Below are 19,640 nucleotides of genomic sequence, written 5' to 3' on the forward strand. Positions count from 1 at the left end.
GTGTATACAATTGAGTCTTACTTTCAGTTTGTGTGTGTGTGTGTGTGTGGGGAGGCGGGGGGGGATAGTTTGTCTATCGACGCCAACTTTGACTCAAACACATGTCCGCTTTCTCGAGCACGTACAAACACAAACACGCACACACATACACAAATCGTCACTGCATGCACACACACACACACACACACACACACACACACACACACACACATACACACACACACACACAAACACACACACAAACACACACACACACACAAACACACACACACACACACACACACACACACACACACACACACACACACACTGTGTGGGAAATAAATACAGGAAAAACACCTGTTTTATTTTGTTTTTAGAACTGAACTCGTCGGTACGTACAGTCGGTTGTCGTGTGTCAGTGCGTGTCGAGATCACTCTGACCTACCTTTCTGGTGGCCTGAATTTCTTATTGAACACCACTGATAAGAGAATTGGCCGGACACTGTCTTTATTAGAATGGATTGTTTACATAAAATGCAGCTTTATTGTCTGTATACTCTTTGTCATTTTGCCTGGAGGACACGTCGCATAATATAGCGCAGTTACTCTCAAAACACGATCATTTATTGAAATATATTACAATAACAATAAATCGATATTCTGACTGAAGTATAAGAAAAGCGAATAATCATTTTCTGCAACACATACACTCATTCACTCACATAGACAGACATTGATTTGCATGATATGGCACCTCGTGTTCTGGTGCCACCTGTCCCTCCCTGGGAGTTAACAAAAGCAAACGTCAACATAATATTATGTGCTTCTGACACAACAAAAGGAGAATCTCCACATATAATAGCGGCATCTGTCAGAATTGAATCAGAAGAAAATTTTGATTATCATTTAAAAGTTTACACTGATGGCTCGGTCCTGGATGATAGCAGTGCAGGATCTGCTTTTGTCATTCCTGACCTAAAAACAGAAAAATCATATTATTTAGGTAAGGGACATTCAATTTTTACAGCTGAATTGGTGGCCATCCTTATGGCTTTAAATCATCTTGTTGATATACCAATCATGGTAAGTAATATCCTATTTTGTGTTGATTCTCAATCTGTCTTAAAACGTTTGCTCCATTTTGAGAATAAGCAAAGAGAAGATTTATTGTTTGAAATTAGGTATTTATTGCACTCCCTATTTGTGAAGGGTACAAATGTTGATTTTTGTTGGATACCATCCCACACTGGATTCCGTTATAATGACCAAGCAGACAGGGCAGCAAAAAGGGGAGCAAAAAATCATATAGATAGTATAAAAGTGTATTGCCCATTGTCATACAAGGAAATAAGCAATATACTAGAAAGAGACTTTTATAGGTGCTTGAATTCAAGTCTAAAACCTCGTCAGTTGACTCTCTCAGACTTTGGTCCGATTCGCAGACCAATTCTGAGTTTAGCTCTCAGACTATTATCAAATTCATTACGGACCAAGTATTGTTCTAATGTCAAGTGCATATGCTTTAGTAACCTGACAATTGAGCATATAATTTTTCACTGTAGTTTGATGAAGCCTTTTGTACACGAAAGTGTGTCTTCACAAGTGACTGAGAACGTTGATGTTTTTGACTTTTTGCATTCATTATCAGTTGTTTCGCTTGTCAGTTTAACGACTTCTCTTTTACGAAGTCCTTTAAGTAATTTCCTGTAACTGTATTTAGAGTTGTTTTGTTGTTGTTGTTTTTTTGTCGTTTTTTTCTTCCAAATTTCGCCCACATTTCTACCCTTTCTCCCACCCCTTCTAACCGATAATACTCAGATGTATTCATAAATACTTTAACAAAATGTCTTCAATCACCGATATGTGTGACGGGACATTAAACAAAATTCCTCCTCCACTCACATAGACGCCGTTTATCCCCCCCCCCTCTCTGTCACACCCCCCCACCCCCCGGCCCCCCTCTATCTGGTACATCGATACACAGCAACAGTGCACCAGCTAAGCTTCGTATCAGTAATGGCAACAACAATCATTTATTTCTTTACTCCTTTTATCGTTCTGGAAAGTTGTTTGGTAAGGCATGGTATGGAAAGGCATGGGACGAAAAGCTATGCTATGCTGTGTTATGGCGACAGCGTGGCCATGGCGTGGTGGGTATGCACAAAAACGGCGTTGCCTTATATCAGGGGGTGGGGCGTAGGGGTGGGGGGTGGGGGGGGGGGGGGAGAGGAGGCGGGGGGTTGTTGCTTTTCGTATACAGTGTTCATGTGTATGCTTATTTACTAAACTGGTCTTTCAATGTGTTTTTAAAAAAAATATTTTTATATAATAATCTCTCTGTGCTATTTTGTTTCTTTCTTTTTTTGTTCTTTTTGTTTTTCAAGATGAGCGGAATGCATTCACTAAGCACCATGGACCCAGACATTTCATCACCCATAAAATTTGAAGACTGGCAGACCAGCAGTCATCAAATTAAGGGGGCGGTGGGGGGTGAGGTGTGTGTGTGTGTGTGGGGGGGGGTGGGGGGGGGGGGGTCTAAGCAGCACCATCACAGAGCGTGCAAGTAGGGGCTTTATTGTCATCAAGTTGAGGACTTCAGCACACACACGCACGCTAGTTCACACACGCTGGTTGTCGTTTACTAGGGGACTTAAAACATCGAGTTAGTGAGCAGTACGATGCTTCAACGTTAACTCCCTTGGTTGGATAAGTCTCTTATCCCTCTACCTGCTCCCCCCCTGTACGTCCGCGAACCACGTCTCTCGTTGATTTCAGCGTTTTGCATTGATGTAAAACACACACACACACACAATACACCACACACAGTCACACACACACACACACACACACACACACACACACACACACACACACACACACACACACACACACACGTGGGGTTTGATTAAAAAATATAATATATATAATATTAAAAAAAAATATATATATATAATATATATATATAATATATAATATAATATATGAAATATTATAATATACTTTTCCTCTGATACATAACATGAATACTTTTTTACACTAATATTCACATGCATTCCCTTTCCTTTATCCACTTCTTTACTCCTTTCCGTCTAAAAACACTTATAGTGAATAGACGTTAAACTGAAGATAACACACACACACACACACACACACACACACACACACACACCTGGGGTTTGATTAAAAAAAAATTCCTTCTTTTCAACACGTTCTTAGTTTGTGTAATATATTTGTAGCTTGGAAAACCAGTGGCTTATATCTTTTTCTTTATCTATCTTATTTTATTATCATTTTCTTTAACATAGTCGGTTTTCGTGATCAGGAAAGCTATCTTTCGATTGAAGATTTTGTCTGTCGTAGGAAAATAAACGACAGAATGACTGTAATCATTGCACCAGGCATCTGCTTGGCAGATGTGGTGTAGCGTATATGGATTTGTCCGAACGCAGTGACGCCTCCTTGAGCTACTGAAACTGAAACTGAAACTGCACGCAGGAAAAAAATACAAAAAAATGGGTGGCGCTGTAGTGTAGCGACGCGCTCTCCCTGGGGAGAGCAGCCCGAATTTCACACAGAGAAATTTATTGTGATAAAAAGAAATACAAATAAATGAAATTTGATTTCGTGTGAATTGTCATTTCTTTAAGGGGTCAGGGCATGGGGGAGGGATGGGAAGGGTTGGAGGAAAATTACTAGTTTTATGTTATCGTGTTTCTTTTGTCGTCGTGGTCGTCGTCGTCCTTGTTATTAATTGTTTTTGTGTTTTTGTTTTTGTTTGTTTTGTTTTGTTGTTAGACTTTCCTTTTCTGTGTCTTCAAATACCACTACTCAAAAAAACCTTTGGCCACCCCCCACTCTCCACCGCCCCCCCCCCAAAAAAAACAAACACACAAAAAAACAACCCAACCAACCAACCAAAACAAAACAAACAAACAAAAAACACAAACAAAACAAAACAAAACAAACAAAACAACAACAACATAAAACAAACGGAAGCACGGTTAAGTGAACTACCACCATACCACTCACTCCAATAACAACAACAATATTACCACCACCACCACCACCACCACCAGCACGAACTACAACACTAACAACAACTACGACAACGACGTTGACACCATCACCACCACTGACAACCAACAACAACAACAATAACACCATCTCAGACGACGTGGTGGAAACAGCAGAAATAAAAATTGTGATTGTGAAAGAGACAAAAACAGTACAAAAGACTCCCTTCCTCGCCTCCCCCCCCCCCCCCCCCCCTGCCCCCACTCCCCCCCTGCCCCCCTTCTGAAAGCAATATGTTTGCAGACAAATTCTTTGTTGGACCTTTCAAGTGAAGCATGCGCCGCTGAGGAAGACAAATCCAGGCGAAATGACGCATTTTGCTTGAATAGTTTCGGGGCGAGTTTCCCCCCTTGTGTTAGCAACACAGCGTGATTCGATTAGACGCTTGTTCATCCGTGTGTGTGTGTGTGTGTGTGTGTTTGTGGTTGTTGTCCCCCCCCCCACCCCCCAGCCCCTCCCCATCCCCTCCCCATCCCTCCCACCTCCTTTCTTAAAAAAAAAAAAAAAAAAAAAAATTCTTTTGTTGTTTTGTTTCCGTTGTGTTGCAGTTGTCTGGGGGTGGTTGCTTGATGAATGTCGTAGTGGTTCCCTTTGATAGAATGAAGGCGTAATGAAATCGTAAAGTTCGTGGGCTTTTATGGAGGAGCCTTGTTGTTGTTGTTGTTGTCGGTATTGTTGTTTATGGAGGGTATTTTGTTGTTGTTTGATTGTTTGTTTTGCCCTTGATCTGATTTCCTTTAAAAAAAAAAACCTTTTTATTCTTGTTTCTTCAGTTCGTCATTAATTTCCACAAGAGAATTACATTCACTCGCGCGCGCACGCACACACACACACACACACACACACACACACACACTCACATTTACTGCTGAGCTTATTTGCATTATTCAAGCTCTGAACTACTTGATGAGCCAGCAAATAGTTTTCGCTAAAATAGCATTTTTTTTGTTTATTCCAAATCAGTACTTATGCTCTAGAATTATTTGGCCTTGAAACAAGACATGACATAGTTAACTGAGGCAAATTATTTGGTACATTATTTGAGGATTAAAGGTACTGATGTAAGTTTTTGTAGGGTAGCTTCTCATGTTGGCATCTATTGCAATTCAGAAAACAAAAATCGACAAAAATACACTCGGCGTGGGGTCGATTTCATAATCGATGGAAGGAAAAGTTCTAAAAACAGAAAGGGACATTATTCCCTGAGCATACTATTAAAGAACAAATACCGAATCCATCAGCTTGCAATACAAGATCAATAAACTCTACTTTCTTCCGAATAAAACTTGACGCGCTGAAGACAAAATATCGCAAAAATGTTATATGCATGTGAGGTAAGCAGTTTGACTTGCATCATTGTTTGTTTTATCGTCAGCAGTTACGTACCTTCTTGTCCAAATATTTCAAAGAGAATAACTATTCTGCAGACGATTTTTTGGGGAAAGTTATTTCTAACGAGGTTATCATGGTCGAACTTTCAAAGGCACTAGTTCATAGCCCTACTTCCTTTAATTACTTCAGAATTGTGTTCATGGTCTTAGTTATCATTACCATTACTGAATTGTTACTGTTAAATTTAAGTGCATGTTAATTATGTATTTCTTGGTAGTTTTATACCTTTTCTTTTTTCCCGACTTCTCTCCCCCCACCCTTTTTTTTTAACCGTCTAATATCACTAATAATGAAAGGATGTTAAAGTAAAGAACGAACACACACACACACACACACACACAAAACAAAACATAAAAAGCTGCAGACCTAGAGAACTCTTTAAAGTAAAGGAACAGTATGGATCTTGACCTTTTAATTCAAACGACTGGACACAGAAATCTATCGCGACGTTAACTCTGCTGCAAGTGACAGAGGCTTGCCTAACTGCCTGCTGGAAATGCCTGTACCGAAAAGACACACACACAAAAAAACTTTTCTTTTTTCTGAAATGGTTCGGGAAATTATAAAAGACAAGCGGTAGAAAGTAAGAGAAAAAAAACAAAAACAAAAGTAAGTTAAAAAAAAAAAAAAAAAAGGAAGCAAGAAAAGAAAAAATAGTGTTAAAAAAAAAAAGAAAAAAAAAAAAGGAAAAAGTTTGGGTCGTCGTTTTTGTGTCAGCAAGAAACCTGGTACTCAAGCTGAATTACTTTAACTCCGTTTCACGTGTGAGCGAGCAAGGATTCGTTTGGAGTCTGGAATGCTGAGCGTAAACAGGAAGGAGAAACGGAAAAGGAAAGAATGGAGGAAAGAAAGAAGGGGTAAGGGGGGCTGGGGGGTGGGGAGGGGGGGGGGGGGGGGCTGGGGGAGGGGGGGTAAGACAAAAGTTGAACTTTTGAATGGGTGTGGGGATGAGGCGGGAGGAAGGGACACACACACACACACACACACACACACACACACACTCACACACACACACACACACACACACACGTCGGTATCCACTCTTCGCAACACGTCCTCTCACACAGGCAAATACATACGCTCTTCCGCCCATTCACACAGACGTGCGTGCGCACACGCACACATACATACATGCACACACACACACACACACACACACACACACACACATGTGCGCACGCGCGTATTCGTATGTGAAACCGAACAAGATGTGTGTGTGTGTGTGTGTGTGTGTGTGTACGCGTGCGCGCGTACGTGCCTGTGTTTGTGTGTCTGTGTGTCTGTGTATGAGTGTGTGCGTGCGTGTGTGCATGTGTATTTGTGTGTGTGTGTGTGTGTGTGTGTGTGTGTGTGTGTGTATTCGCGCGCGCTTGTGTGTATGTATGTGTGCGTGCGTGTGCGCGCGCGTATGTGTGTATGCTCTCTAGTTGTTCGTGCGTTTGTTTGCTGATTTTGTTTTTGCTTGTTTTCTTTTCTCTGTTTCTTTGTCTTCGCCCACAACATTGTGCTTTTCATACTGGGTTGCCTTTCTGACTGCCAGCGGGATTTGGGGGAGAACATGAAAAATGTGGACAGATTTTCATGTGGTTGTTGTGAAAGCCGTGAATATGGCACAAGGGTGACTCGATCTAGACATCGGCCGGCTTTTTAGTGAACTTTTTTTGGGTGCGATAGGTCATGGGATAATGACTTAGAATTTAATTTAGAATTTAATTACCCCTTATTTTCTCTGCAATTAATTTGGTCATTATTCTTTACGGACTTTGAATTAATTACACGCGCGTGCCTGCGTAAATGTGTGTGTGTGTGTGTGTGTGTGTGTGTGTGTGTGTGTGTGTGTGTGTGTGTGTGTGTGGCAGGGTGTGCAGGGTGTGCAGGGTGTGTGTATGTGTGTGTGTATGTGTGTGTGTGCGTGTGTGTGTGTGTGTGAGAGAGAGAGAGAGAGAGAGAGAGAGAGAGAGATGCAAAGACAGGAGGTAGAGGGAATCTAGATGGGATGAAGAGTGACGACAAAGATGAACAAAGATTTCTACTCTATATAACATTTAAAAAAAAAAAAAAAAAAAAAAAGAAAAAAAAGAAGAAGGTTTTTACACAGACCTGAAATGCGACCAACGATAAGAACACCACACAGGGGAAAAAAACTTCCCCGTTGTGATCAATGAATAGCAGATTGCCTTACGATAATTCCACTCATTTGAGCATTTGTCATCACGATGAAAAAAAAGAAAAGGAAACAAACAAACAAAAAACAAACAAAACAAACAACCCCCCCCCCCCCCCACGAAATAAAGAAGCAAATTAAGTTTTCCCCATTACATGTTTTTCAAGCCTTTAAAATGAATCTTTTCGAACGAGTTCTTGCACCTTGACAAAGCGGAAGTTGACGGAGGGAAGATGTGGCTTGGAAATTAGTTTCCGTTCTGATTACTGTGTTATTTCACAGTGCGCTGGACATAAAATGATAGAGGATGCAAAAGGCACAGACGCACACAGGAGAGCGCGCGCACGCACGCATATTGATGTGTGTAATTTTTTTGTGTATGAGAGAGAGAGAGATAGATAAAGAGAGAGAAAGAGAGAGAGAGAGAGAGAGAGAGAGAGAGACGAGGGTGAGGGGTGGGGGTGGAGGGAGACTGGGAGAGAGAGAGAGAGACGGAGAGACGGGGGAAGAGGATAAGCCGATATAAATACGATGACTTTTATCAAAAGCCACACATACACACATACTGAGTCATTCGCAAGCCAGTTTCCCTTTATCCCGCCGTTCACAGCTGCTGACGAGAACGTTGTCAGTGAAGCGCTGTCACCTCACTGATCTTACACAGGTCAAGACGTCTTGACTTCTTCCTCTCGGAATCTATTGCGCTACGTTCGTTTCAACCAAACCCATCGAAATTCAGTTCAGAATGCTTTATTGTCTGCTTCAACCAAAACAGAAAATCTTTGCACGCAAAAAAAGTAGTAACAACCTTTCAGAGGATACAAAAACAAGAGGAAAAAACTATGAACTCACTTGGGAGAGGAGAAGTTGTGTACTCGTGTACTTGTGTACCTTTCAGAGTTTTGCCACGCTGATCTCATTTCATCAAAGTACATGGATGTGAGACATGGACACTGATGGCAGAAACAGAAAGAAAAATCCAAGCATTCGAAACCAAGTGCTTGAGGAGATTACTACACATCTCCTGCAAGGAACGCAAGACCAATGACTATGTGCGGAACCTTGTCAACAACCTTGTTGGGCCCCAAGAACCATTGCTGGCGACTGTCAAACGACGGAAGATGGCATGGTTTGGTCACGTCATACGACATAACACCCTCTCCAAAACCATCCTGCAAGGGACTGTAGAGGGAGGGCGCAGACGGGGGCGGCAGAGAAAGAGCTGGTCCGACAACGTCAAGGAATGGACCAAAATGACGATGCCAGATCTCCTCATGACAGCTGCCGACAGAACGGCGTGGCGAGCTATGACATCTTCTTCCTGTCCCCCCAACGACCCCAGCGGTCGAGGGAATTTGTGAGTGAGTGAGTGACAAGGGGTTAAGCCAACACATCAGTGACCCACATTTTATCGAGCAGAACTGGCGCCTTGAAGTCTACTTTCTGCTCTCGTGAAACTAAAACCACTGAAATCCGTTCCGCTAAAGGCAGATAACTCTTTCTGCTTCCTGTGGTACTGTGTCAGTGTTTTGAAACGAAGTGAATTCGTGTCGTGTCGCGTGTGAGTGAGTGAGTGAGTGTGTGTGTGTGTGTGTGTGTGTGTGTGTGTGTGTGTGTGTGTGTGTTTGAGAGAGAGAGAGAGAGAGAGAGAGAGAGAGAGAGAGAGAGATAGGTATTTATCAGAAGTTTGGAAAGCTCGATAGGATTGAAGGAAAGGGCGTTCTGAGATCACACCCTCAATATCCATTTCCCTTATACTCATCCATACCTTTTCATAATCATGCCCATCAACTTTCTCCTTTCTATCTGCCCCCCGCCCCGCCCCCCACCTCTGTGTGTGTGTGTCATTCCATCTGCTCTCGCTCTTGTATTCTTCTCTGTTCTGTCTCTCCTCTCTCCATGTCTTCTGTCTCTTCCTGTCTGTATGTTTGTCTCTCTCATCTCTCTCTGTATCTGTCCCTGTCTGTCTCTCACTCTTTCTTCCTTCCTCCCTCTCTCCCACTCACCCCTCACTCCTCTCTCTCTCTTTATCTTTCTCGTCCCTCTCTTCCACGTACCTTTTCACGGCCTCTTCCAACTCAACTCGTTTTATTTTCTCCTTCTCACCAGAGATACGGGAGATGGACTTTGCTTGGGGGGGGAAGGGGGGGGGGGTCACTCTCCGTGTTTGCCACGCCCTCTCTGTGTGTCTGTTTGTCTGTTTCTTTCCTTCTTTTAGGCTGTCTGTCTGTCTCTATCTCTTTTTCTCTCTCCCTTATTTGCTTATTTCTTTATTGGGACATCTTGCAAAAGCAGATATTCTTGAAGCTCTATGCTTCTCTCTCTCTCTCTCTCTCTCTCTCTCTCTCTCTTTCTCTCACTGCCTTTGTCTCCCTGTCTGTCTCTCTCTCTCTCCCCAACTTCAGAGAACCTGAATCAATTCATTCAGAAACAGCACACACCAAATTCTACAGACGCCCACACAAAGACACTGTCACTGTGCTGATGGGCATAATGTCTTTGATTTTCCGCGTGCACATAATGTAAAGTTTAGAGGGACATTGCGTAGGACACAATATGAAATTTTCTGAAACTTCCACCCCCCACCCCCCGGCCTCGCTCCCTCCCTCCCCCCCCCCAACTTTTCTGAGCAATGTCATGTCCGATCCAACGTCTGAGGGCGGATCGAGGATAAAGTAAAAACAAGGACTTTGTCAAAACTTACAGAAAACACCCTGGCACAGAAAAAGACATGGGTACAATTAATCCTTCACTCGTTCCTTCTCCTTCATCATCATCATCATCATCATCATTATCTTCATCTCATGCAGCCATCTTCCTTCTCCTCGTTAAATTACAGGTTCAAAATTATTATTGGAATCTGTACAGCATGCAAGTCTGATTTGAGAAAAAAATCAACAAATATCGACACCCCCCCCCCGGACCCCCAAAAAACAAAAACAAAAAACAACAACAACAACAACAAAAAACAAAAAGAAACTATCATATATATAACTTATGACGAATGTGCATTGTTTTGCAGTACAATACGTCTTTATTAATTCGATTGGAAATTACATGTGCATTCAAAGGCTCGTCACTCTCAGCCCGTAGTTGAGACTGACATACGTATATAAAGAAAAATGAAGTGTGTGTGTGTGTGTGTGTGTGTGTGTGTGTGAATTTGACAAAAACTTAAAAGCGAAAGGTTTAAATTAAAACATCAATGTTATATAACACAGCAGCATGATTTATCACACAGTAAAAAAACAAGAAAAAGAAATATATATATGTATATATATATATATATATATATAACATGTATTGTAGAGAAGAACTAAGAAACGCTATTTCCGAATAAGAGACACTATGAAAAAAAAAATCTTATTATCATACTGTTATAAATTCTTCAATAGAACTTTCTGTCATAAAAGCAACACATTTTTTTATGCCATAAAAGATATGTATTCGGATTTTATTATATATATTTAGAAAATTGGATTTGAAAATAAGAAACCCTAGTCCAACTTATTACAAATTGTTATTAATTCAAAAGCTCGATGTGCAAGTGGACATAGTTATGGCTTTTGTACTTGTTGTTTCGATATGACCAGTATTCTTTGAGAATATACTGTACACTTTATTGCAAAAAACGTGTGGAGGAAAAGCTATTTTTTTAAAAAGCGATGAAATATTTTTTTTAAAAGTCGGATTGACAGATTTTTTTCCCTTTTAATATTCCTATTCATATTTCTATGATCGAATGGGGGGTGGGGGCTGGGGGGGATAACTTATTTAAAGTAAAAACAAAACAAAAAAAGGTTCTTTTTCCATTACGGATTTTTTCTGTTGCGCGAGACACTTTCAGAGTACGCACTCATTACATATTCCTTGATGATGATATGGATACCTATATAGCACCTATCCTCTGTCGAAGACCAAGCTCTAAGCGCTTTACAAACACGGGGTCATTTGCACAACAGGCTGTCCACCTGGGTAGAGCCGACTGACAGCTTCCATTGGGCGCTCGTCATTCGTTTCCTGCGTCATTCAATCAGGTTTCAGTCACGCACATTTGATATTGGAACGTATATATATATATATATATATATATATATATCTTTGTATATATGTGTGTGGAGTTGGGGAGTTATTATTTATTTATTTATTTACGTAAGCTTATCTATTATTTATTCACCTTTTTTTTTCTCAAGGCCTGACTAAGCGCGTTGGGTTACGCTGTTAGTCAGGCATCTGCTTGGCAGATGTGGTGTAGCGCATATGGTTTTGTCCGAACGCAGCGACGCCTCCTTGAGCTACTGAAACTGAAACTGAAACTCAGTCACGCACACAAACACTCACACCGGGTATGGGCGTGGTTTGGCATGGTTGTGGTTGTGGTTGTGGCGGATGGAGAGTGCACAGCAGCAACCCGGCAGGTCGTCGTAGCAAGTGTGTGTTCAAAACTGTCCGGGACACATCTGCCGCAGGGACGCTTTTTGTTATGTTACACCTTCTCTCCTTTGGGGAAGCATAATGCGAAAGGGAGGGCACTGTCTCCCGTGTTTGCACTCTTGATGTTCTTCTCCGCTCTTTGCTCGGGGGATTGAACTTATCGTGGGGGCCTCTGTCCGGTCTGAGGTGAACATGATTGATGAACAGCATTGTTTGCCTCCGCTTGTAATGTCTTCTTTTTCTTTTCTTTTTCTATCACCCTCTTGGCCATTGTTACTGTTGTTGTTGCTGCTGTTGTTGTTGCTGTTGTTGTTGTTGTTGTTGTTGCTGTTGCTGTTGTTGTTGCTGCTGCTGCTGTTGTTGTTGTTGTTGTTGCTGTTGTTGGTGTTGTTGTTGTGCGCTCTCTTTATCAGTTCATATTTTGTACTCTTTTTCGCTCTGTGTGTGTGTGTGTGTGTGTGTGTGTGTGTGTGTGTGTGTGTGTGTGTGTGTGTGTGATTTCCTATCAAAATAAGTTTTTCGAAAGACATCTCTCTCTCTCTCTCATTATTATTATTATTATTATTATTTTTACAACGGCTCGTTTACATGCGCCAAGAGCATGCCGCACAAGACACATCTATCAATCAACTCCTTCCTAATACTAGCACCCAGACCATCACTGAAGGTCTGGGGGCGGGAAAGGGTTCAGAAGCTATATGGTTCTGTTGTGTGGATATATAATTATTGTCAAATGTTATCGATGCAACACATTTACAACAGATTCTTCGCGAAAGACATTTATGTGGAAAAGATGTGCGGCTGGACTATAAGCAACATGAACCTGAACATGAACATGTGCAAAGATAATCTCGAAGGTTTTGAATCATTTCCATAAACTAATCAAATCGATTCCTTCAGTAAAACAAACGCACTTGCAGAGAGACAATAAATCATTATAGGTGGCGCTGCACTGTGGCGAGGCGGTCTTCCCAGAGAGAGAACAGCCGGAATTTCACACAGTAAAATGTGTAGTGAAGTAATACAATGCAATACAATGTACAAAAAGTTTGGAACTGCTCAACTCACCGACGTCAGGATGTCGGATTTCTGTGTCTCTTTACCCCCGAAAACGGAGTATGGCTGCCTACATGGCGGGGTAAAAACGCTCATGTACTTAAAAGCCCTCTCGCGTACATACGAGTGAACGTAGGAGCTGCAGCCCACGAACGAAGAAGAAGAAGTGTGTGTGTTCCTTGTTTCTTTTTGTTTGTTTTCTTTCACGGAGTATGATACATATCTCTCAAGTTTATTTCATCGTGCGGAAATTCAGTGCCATCAAGAAAAAGAAGAAGAAGAAGAAGAATAACAACAACAAACAAAACTGCAAACTTTTATGTCTGTCTTGATATCCAGCCAGATGCATAAAAGGACTGGGTTAAAGTGACCTTTCCACAAATAGAGTTATTTGGACAGGAAGTTGTGTGTGCCGCCCCCCCCGGCCCCCTTCCCTCCCCCACTGACCCCCCTGTCATGTCGCCGAAAGGAATCTGTGGGTGGGGATGCACATCCATCTCTGTCTGGTCGATTGCTTTGTCAGGAATCATTCCCTTGGTCTTAAATCAGCCATTTTGCTGCGAGCACAAAGGGGAGGCACTCTGTTGTGTTAATGTTGGGTGCTTTCCCCTCTTCCTTCTCCCAACACCACGCCAGTTTGTGTGCAGGAGTCTGGAGCTGGATTAAGCTGATTGATATCCTTTGATGGGATGGCGTTGATGGGCTGCTTTGCTCATGTCGATCGATTCTTTTTGTTTTTCGTGCGTTTTCATTTTAGCACTCCCCACCCCACCCAATCCCATGTGCAGACCTGCTAGTGCCTGAATACCCTTCGTGTGTATACACCCGCAGAAGATCAAATATGCACGTTAAAGATCCTGTAATCCATGTCAGCATTCCCTGGGTTGCGGACACAAGAACATACCCAGCATGCACACCCCCGAATACGGAGTATAGCTGCCTACATGGCGGGGTAAATAAACAAAACGGTCATAAACGTAAAATGTTACATGTCTGTCTGAGTGTGCATGTGTGCGTGCCTGAAATCTGATTGAATGACACAGGAAACGAATGATGAGCGCCCAGTGGCAGCCGTCATTCGGCTCTACCCAGGTAGGCAGCCTGTTGTGCAAATGACCCCGTGTTTGTAAAGCACTTAGAGCTTGGTCTCTGACCGAGGATAGGCGCTATATAAGTATCCATATCAATCAATCAGTCAAAATCCCCGGCACGTTTGTAACCCCGTTCTGCACTCTGAAGCAGAATCTGGCCCGATGCAGCGGACATTCGGGGAAAAACTGTGGGTTAGGCGACGTTCTTGTGACGGGTTGCAGAGTTCATCACTGCAACAAAACTGACAATATTTGTTTTTTTTTTAAGCGCGTTGGGTTACGCTACAGGTCAGGCATCTGCTTAGCAAATAATGTGGTGTAGCGTATATGGATTTGTCAGAACGCAGTGACGCCTCCTTGAGCTACTGATACGGATACTGACAATAATTACAGTATGGCGAATGGAACGCAGAAGTATCCCTTTTTTTTGTCGTGGTTTGATTCAGATTTGCGCCTTCCCCTCTCTGTCTCACTGTCAAACCCACCGTCACCTGTCCTTGTCGATCTGCCTGTCTTTTGTGTGGAGTGGGTCGCAAGCAACATGAACGAATTGAAGACTCTGTCTCTCTCTGTGCCTGTCTGTCTATTTCACGTGCGCGAGAAAACGCGTTTAGGTGTAGTGAATGCACGCATGTGTGGATGCATTCTTGTCCGAAACGTATATGCGCGAACATGATAAAAATAAAAATCATGTACGTTGAAAGTACACTTGTGTACCTTCAAATACATAAACCAGATCGATTCTCCTTGAAGAATGCATTTTTTTTCTTCTTTCTTTTGAATAATGGACCGAAGCAATTGAACCTACAAGCAATCTAAACGCAAAAACTTTGTGACCATGCACAAAGCAACTGCGGGCACAATAAAAACAAAACAAAACATCAACAACAACATTGGCAACAAACAACAGAACACCACCACCACCACCACCGTCACCACCACCACCGTCACCAACAACGGCTAGCTTTCACTGCAGCTGCACGTGGTGATGGCTACTACAGACAGACTCGGGCTGAAAGTCAGTCCGGGCGCCATACTGACCAGTGCTGACCTCAGAAAGAAAATAACGAGTGTTTGGTTGAGGGTTTGCGTCCATCAATGTCCGCCCGATGTTTTGTCGAAACATCTTTGCCTTGGTCCTGATCAGTCCTTCAGTGGGAAGAGTCAACAAAGGGAGGGCAGTCTCCTGGGTTGGTGCTGTGGCGTTGTTCCGTGTGTGCGTGTGTGGGAGGGAGAGAACGGAAATCCGTTCGAGTTTTCTTTCCTTCTGACCTTCTTTCTTTCTTTTTCATCCCACCCTCTTCTTCTTCTCTTCTGTTTTTTTATTTATTTATTTTTTTAGCGTGTTCCATTGTTATTAATTTGTACAATATTGTCTGGATCGGTAGGAGTCTCTCTCTCTCTCTCTCTCTCTCTCTGTGTGTGTGTGTGTGTGTGTGTGTGTGTGTGTGTGAAGCGTTCGCATTCTAACCGGATACATTTTCAAACGTGATGAATTAATTGCCGTTGCTGTGTTAGTACTTTGTTTGCTTCTCTGGTCAGTCACCCCTCTCCCCCTGCACTTTTTCCTTCCCCCCCCCCCCTTCTCTTCTTCCTCCTCCTACACATCACCGCAGACTGCGTGACCTAAAACAGCAGTGAAGACGTTCTCGTGTGTCAGGCTGGCTCCAGTGCATAGTGTGTTTGTTCAGACACAGATGGTGGTGTATGATCTTACATGTCTTTCAAAAATCATTGCCTTTCTTTTCTTCTTTCTTTCTTTCTTTCTCAATGGATATTTCTATAGAACGCACGACTTTGGAGCACATCGGTCTGTTGTTGCGGTGTAGGAAGAGGTCTTTTCAACCTGAATAAACTGTTTAATTTTTATGAACACACACACACACACACACACACACACACACACACACACACACACACAGATTGTACACAAATATGGTTTGATGGAAAAGAAACCGGGGTCGTAAATCTTCTTGCTATAAAATATGTATGTATGTATGTATGTATGTATGTAAATATATAAGCAGAGAGAGAGAGAGAGAGACAGTGAGAGATGTTTCTCTCTCTCTCTCTCTCTCTCTCTCTCTCTCTCTCTCTCTCTCTCTCTCTGTGCATAACAGAATTGTGACTAGTGATGACATGAAAAAAGGTGAGTGATCGCATCCGTCTCTGTCCGGAAGAACATCTTTGCCTTGGTCCTAATCAGCCCCTTGGTAGAAGAGTCCACAAAGAGAGGGTACTCTCCTGGGATTGTGTTGTGACCTTGTTCCTTCAGTGTGAGGAGGTAGAAATGGGAAGTTCGTTCATGATGTTATTTGTTCTGCTTTCTTCCTTCTCTCCACCACTGTTTCCTTTTCTCTCCCTTTCATTCCGAACAGTATGACGGGCGCAATAGCCGAGTGGTTAAAGCGTTGGACTTTCAATCTGAGGGTCCCGGGTTCGAATCACGGTGACGGCGCCTGGTGGGTAAAGGGTGGAGATTTTTCCGATCTCCCAGGTCAACATATGTGCAGACCTGCTAGTGCCTGAACCCCCTTCGTGTGTAAATGCATGCAGAAGATCAAATACGCACGTTGAAGATCCTGTAATCCATGTCAGCGTTCGGTGGGTTATGGAAACAAGAACTTACCCAGCATGCACACCCCCGAAAGCGGAGTATGGCTGCCTACATGGCGGGGTAAAAACGGTCATGCACGTAAAAGCCCACTCGTGTACATGCGAGTGAACGTGGGAGTTCCAGCCCACGAACGCAGAAGAAGAAGAAGAAGATTCCGAACAGTATGAGTCAGCTTGTCTGTTTATCTGTCTGTCCGTTTCTGTCTCTCGTCACTCCTTGTCTCTTTCTCTGTCTCTTTCTCTCTTTAGGATTGATCATCTGGCTTCGTCTTGCTTCATATGTCATTGTCATTGGTCCCGAAACCTTGTTTGGTTGTTGAGGCACTGCCTCGTTTCCTCTTCCCCTTCGCTGTACGTTGAAGCATGGTCTTAGAGAGCCATACCATGTCATTTTCAAGAGTGGGACTATCATATTAAAAGTAGCGATAGATTTGAAATATATCGAACGTTTTGTACTGTTCATGATATTAAATTGTACCTGCGAATGGATTTAGATAGACATTTGAAATTTGTCATGACTAAGTTTAGATTTGGTATCTCTGTAATTGCTCAACATCGATTACGTTATAGTAAGCAAAGCGAAAAAGATTTAGTTTGTCCATTATGCAAAACTGGAAAAGAAGATGAGTTGCATTTTGTTTTATATTGTCCAGTACTGACTGATGTGAGAACACGATATATTCCATCAAAATTCTATAGGTATCCAAGTCAACTACGGTTAAGCTTACTTATGGCTTCTTGTAATGAAAGGATTGTAGGGAATTTTTCAATTTATTTATACAAGGCATTCCAGTTGCGATCGGTAATGACTTCATGATTGCTGAACTCATTAGGATTAAGATTATGATTATTAGTCAAATGCAGATACTATATTGTTGTACACTGTTTACCCCATTCATGAGGGGCAATGGCCTTATATGAATAAACCATCCATCCATCCATCCTCTCTCTTTAGGATTGATCATCTGGCTTCGTCTGGCTTCATATGTCATTGCCATTGGTCCCGAAACCTTGTTTGGTTGTTGAGGCACTGCACTGCTGAACGTATCACCAACATTCTCTATTTCTGGCGGTCGTGGTATACGGCGTTAGTTTCGGCAAAGCTTCTGTCTGTCCATGCAGTGATGTTGTCTGACCACTTCTTTCGCTGTCTGCCTCGTTTCCTTTTCCCCTTCGCTGTACGTTGAAGCATGGTCTTGGAGAGCCATACCATATCATTTTCTTTCTTTCTTTAAAAAAAAAAAAAAAAAAAAAAAAAAAAAAAATATATTTACTCTGTAGTCAGGAGGTCTTCATACCGACCAACGTGTGCTGTCTGATGGTTTTTCTTACTTCTTCAGTTTGTTCTAATCATGGTCTTTGTAGCAGATGCCAAGGAGTCTCATGAAGCATCTCATTTCCATTGCTGGGATCTTTCTTTGAAACTCTGGTGTAAGAGTTTCAGGACTAGCATGCATACAAGAAAATAGAGAGAACCAGTGCATGTAGTAGCTTCAGTTTTGTTTTGAGACTGATGTTCTTGTCTCTCCATATGGGCTCCAGTCTTACCAGTGCTGTTGCAGTCTGCGCAGCTCTTGCCAGTATTTTGGCCTTGGACCCTTCTTCACTGATGACGGCACAAAGATACTTAAACCACTTCACTGTTTCAAGCTGTTGACCGTTGACATTGATCTCGTTCTTGATTGGATCTTTGCTGTTTGTCATGAGTTTCGTCTTCTTGGTGCTGATCTCCATTCCGTACTTGATTGATGCTTCGTCCAAGCAGTTCACCAGTTTTGCTAATTCGTCCTCTCTGCCTGCCAGCCTATCAATATCATCCGCCAGTCAGAGACTTGTGATGGTACGTCCTCCGATGTGGATAGTACCAGGGTGTTCTTCCAGACCCTCAGTCATTATACACTCGGGGAAGATGTTGCAGAGTGTAGGATATAGAAGAAAGCCTTGAAGGACCACAACGGACGTCTGGAACCAGTCGCCAACAGTTCCTTGAACGAGAACTGCCATGTAGGGCTTTGCGTACAGCTGTTTGATTGTGTTGATAACTTTTGGCCCATGTTGTGTTTCGTCACGATTGCCCACAGAGCATCATGCCACACTCGATCAAATGCCTTATTAAAGTCGATGATGACACGGTAGATGCCTTGTTGGTGTTGGTTTTTATTTATCGCACAGATCACGAAGGTTTAACATCTGTTCTGTGGTGTTTTCCCCATTGCGGAACCCAGCCTTTGTGTGCGCGCGCGCGTGCATGTATGTTTGCGCGTCCTCAAAGTTTTTTTTTTCGCTTAACAATTCAATTTTGACACCCTTTTCCACCCTCAGCCCCCTAAGCCTCAAAATCCATTTTCCACAAATCCACTGATCGCGCTCTTAAAATTCAACACCCATTTCCTACAAACCCCTCCCTCCTTTAAACTGGAACACCCTTTTCCCACAAATTTATCCCTCACCTCCCCGCCCCCTCTTTAACCTCAACACCTTTTGTTTTTACAAACCAATCCCTCCATTAAATCTCAACACCCTTTTTCCAAACACTCCATTTCCCAAAAAACCCTCCTGCCCTTTCTCAACACCCTTTTTCCAAACACTCCATTTCCCACAAATCCATCCTGCCCTTTCTCAACACCCTTTTTCCAAACACTCCATTTCCCACAAATCCACCCTGCCCTTTCTCAACACCCTTTTTCCAAACACTCCATTTCCCACAAATCCACCCTGCCCTTTCTCAACACCCTTTTTCCAAACACTCCATTTCCCACAAATCCATCCTGCCCTTTCTCAACACCCTTTTTCCAAACACTCCATTTCCCACAAATCCATCCTGCCCTTTC

Source organism: Babylonia areolata, chromosome 2, assembly GCF_041734735.1.
Source record: "Babylonia areolata isolate BAREFJ2019XMU chromosome 2, ASM4173473v1, whole genome shotgun sequence".
Taxonomy (NCBI): Eukaryota; Metazoa; Mollusca; class Gastropoda; order Neogastropoda; family Buccinidae; genus Babylonia; species Babylonia areolata.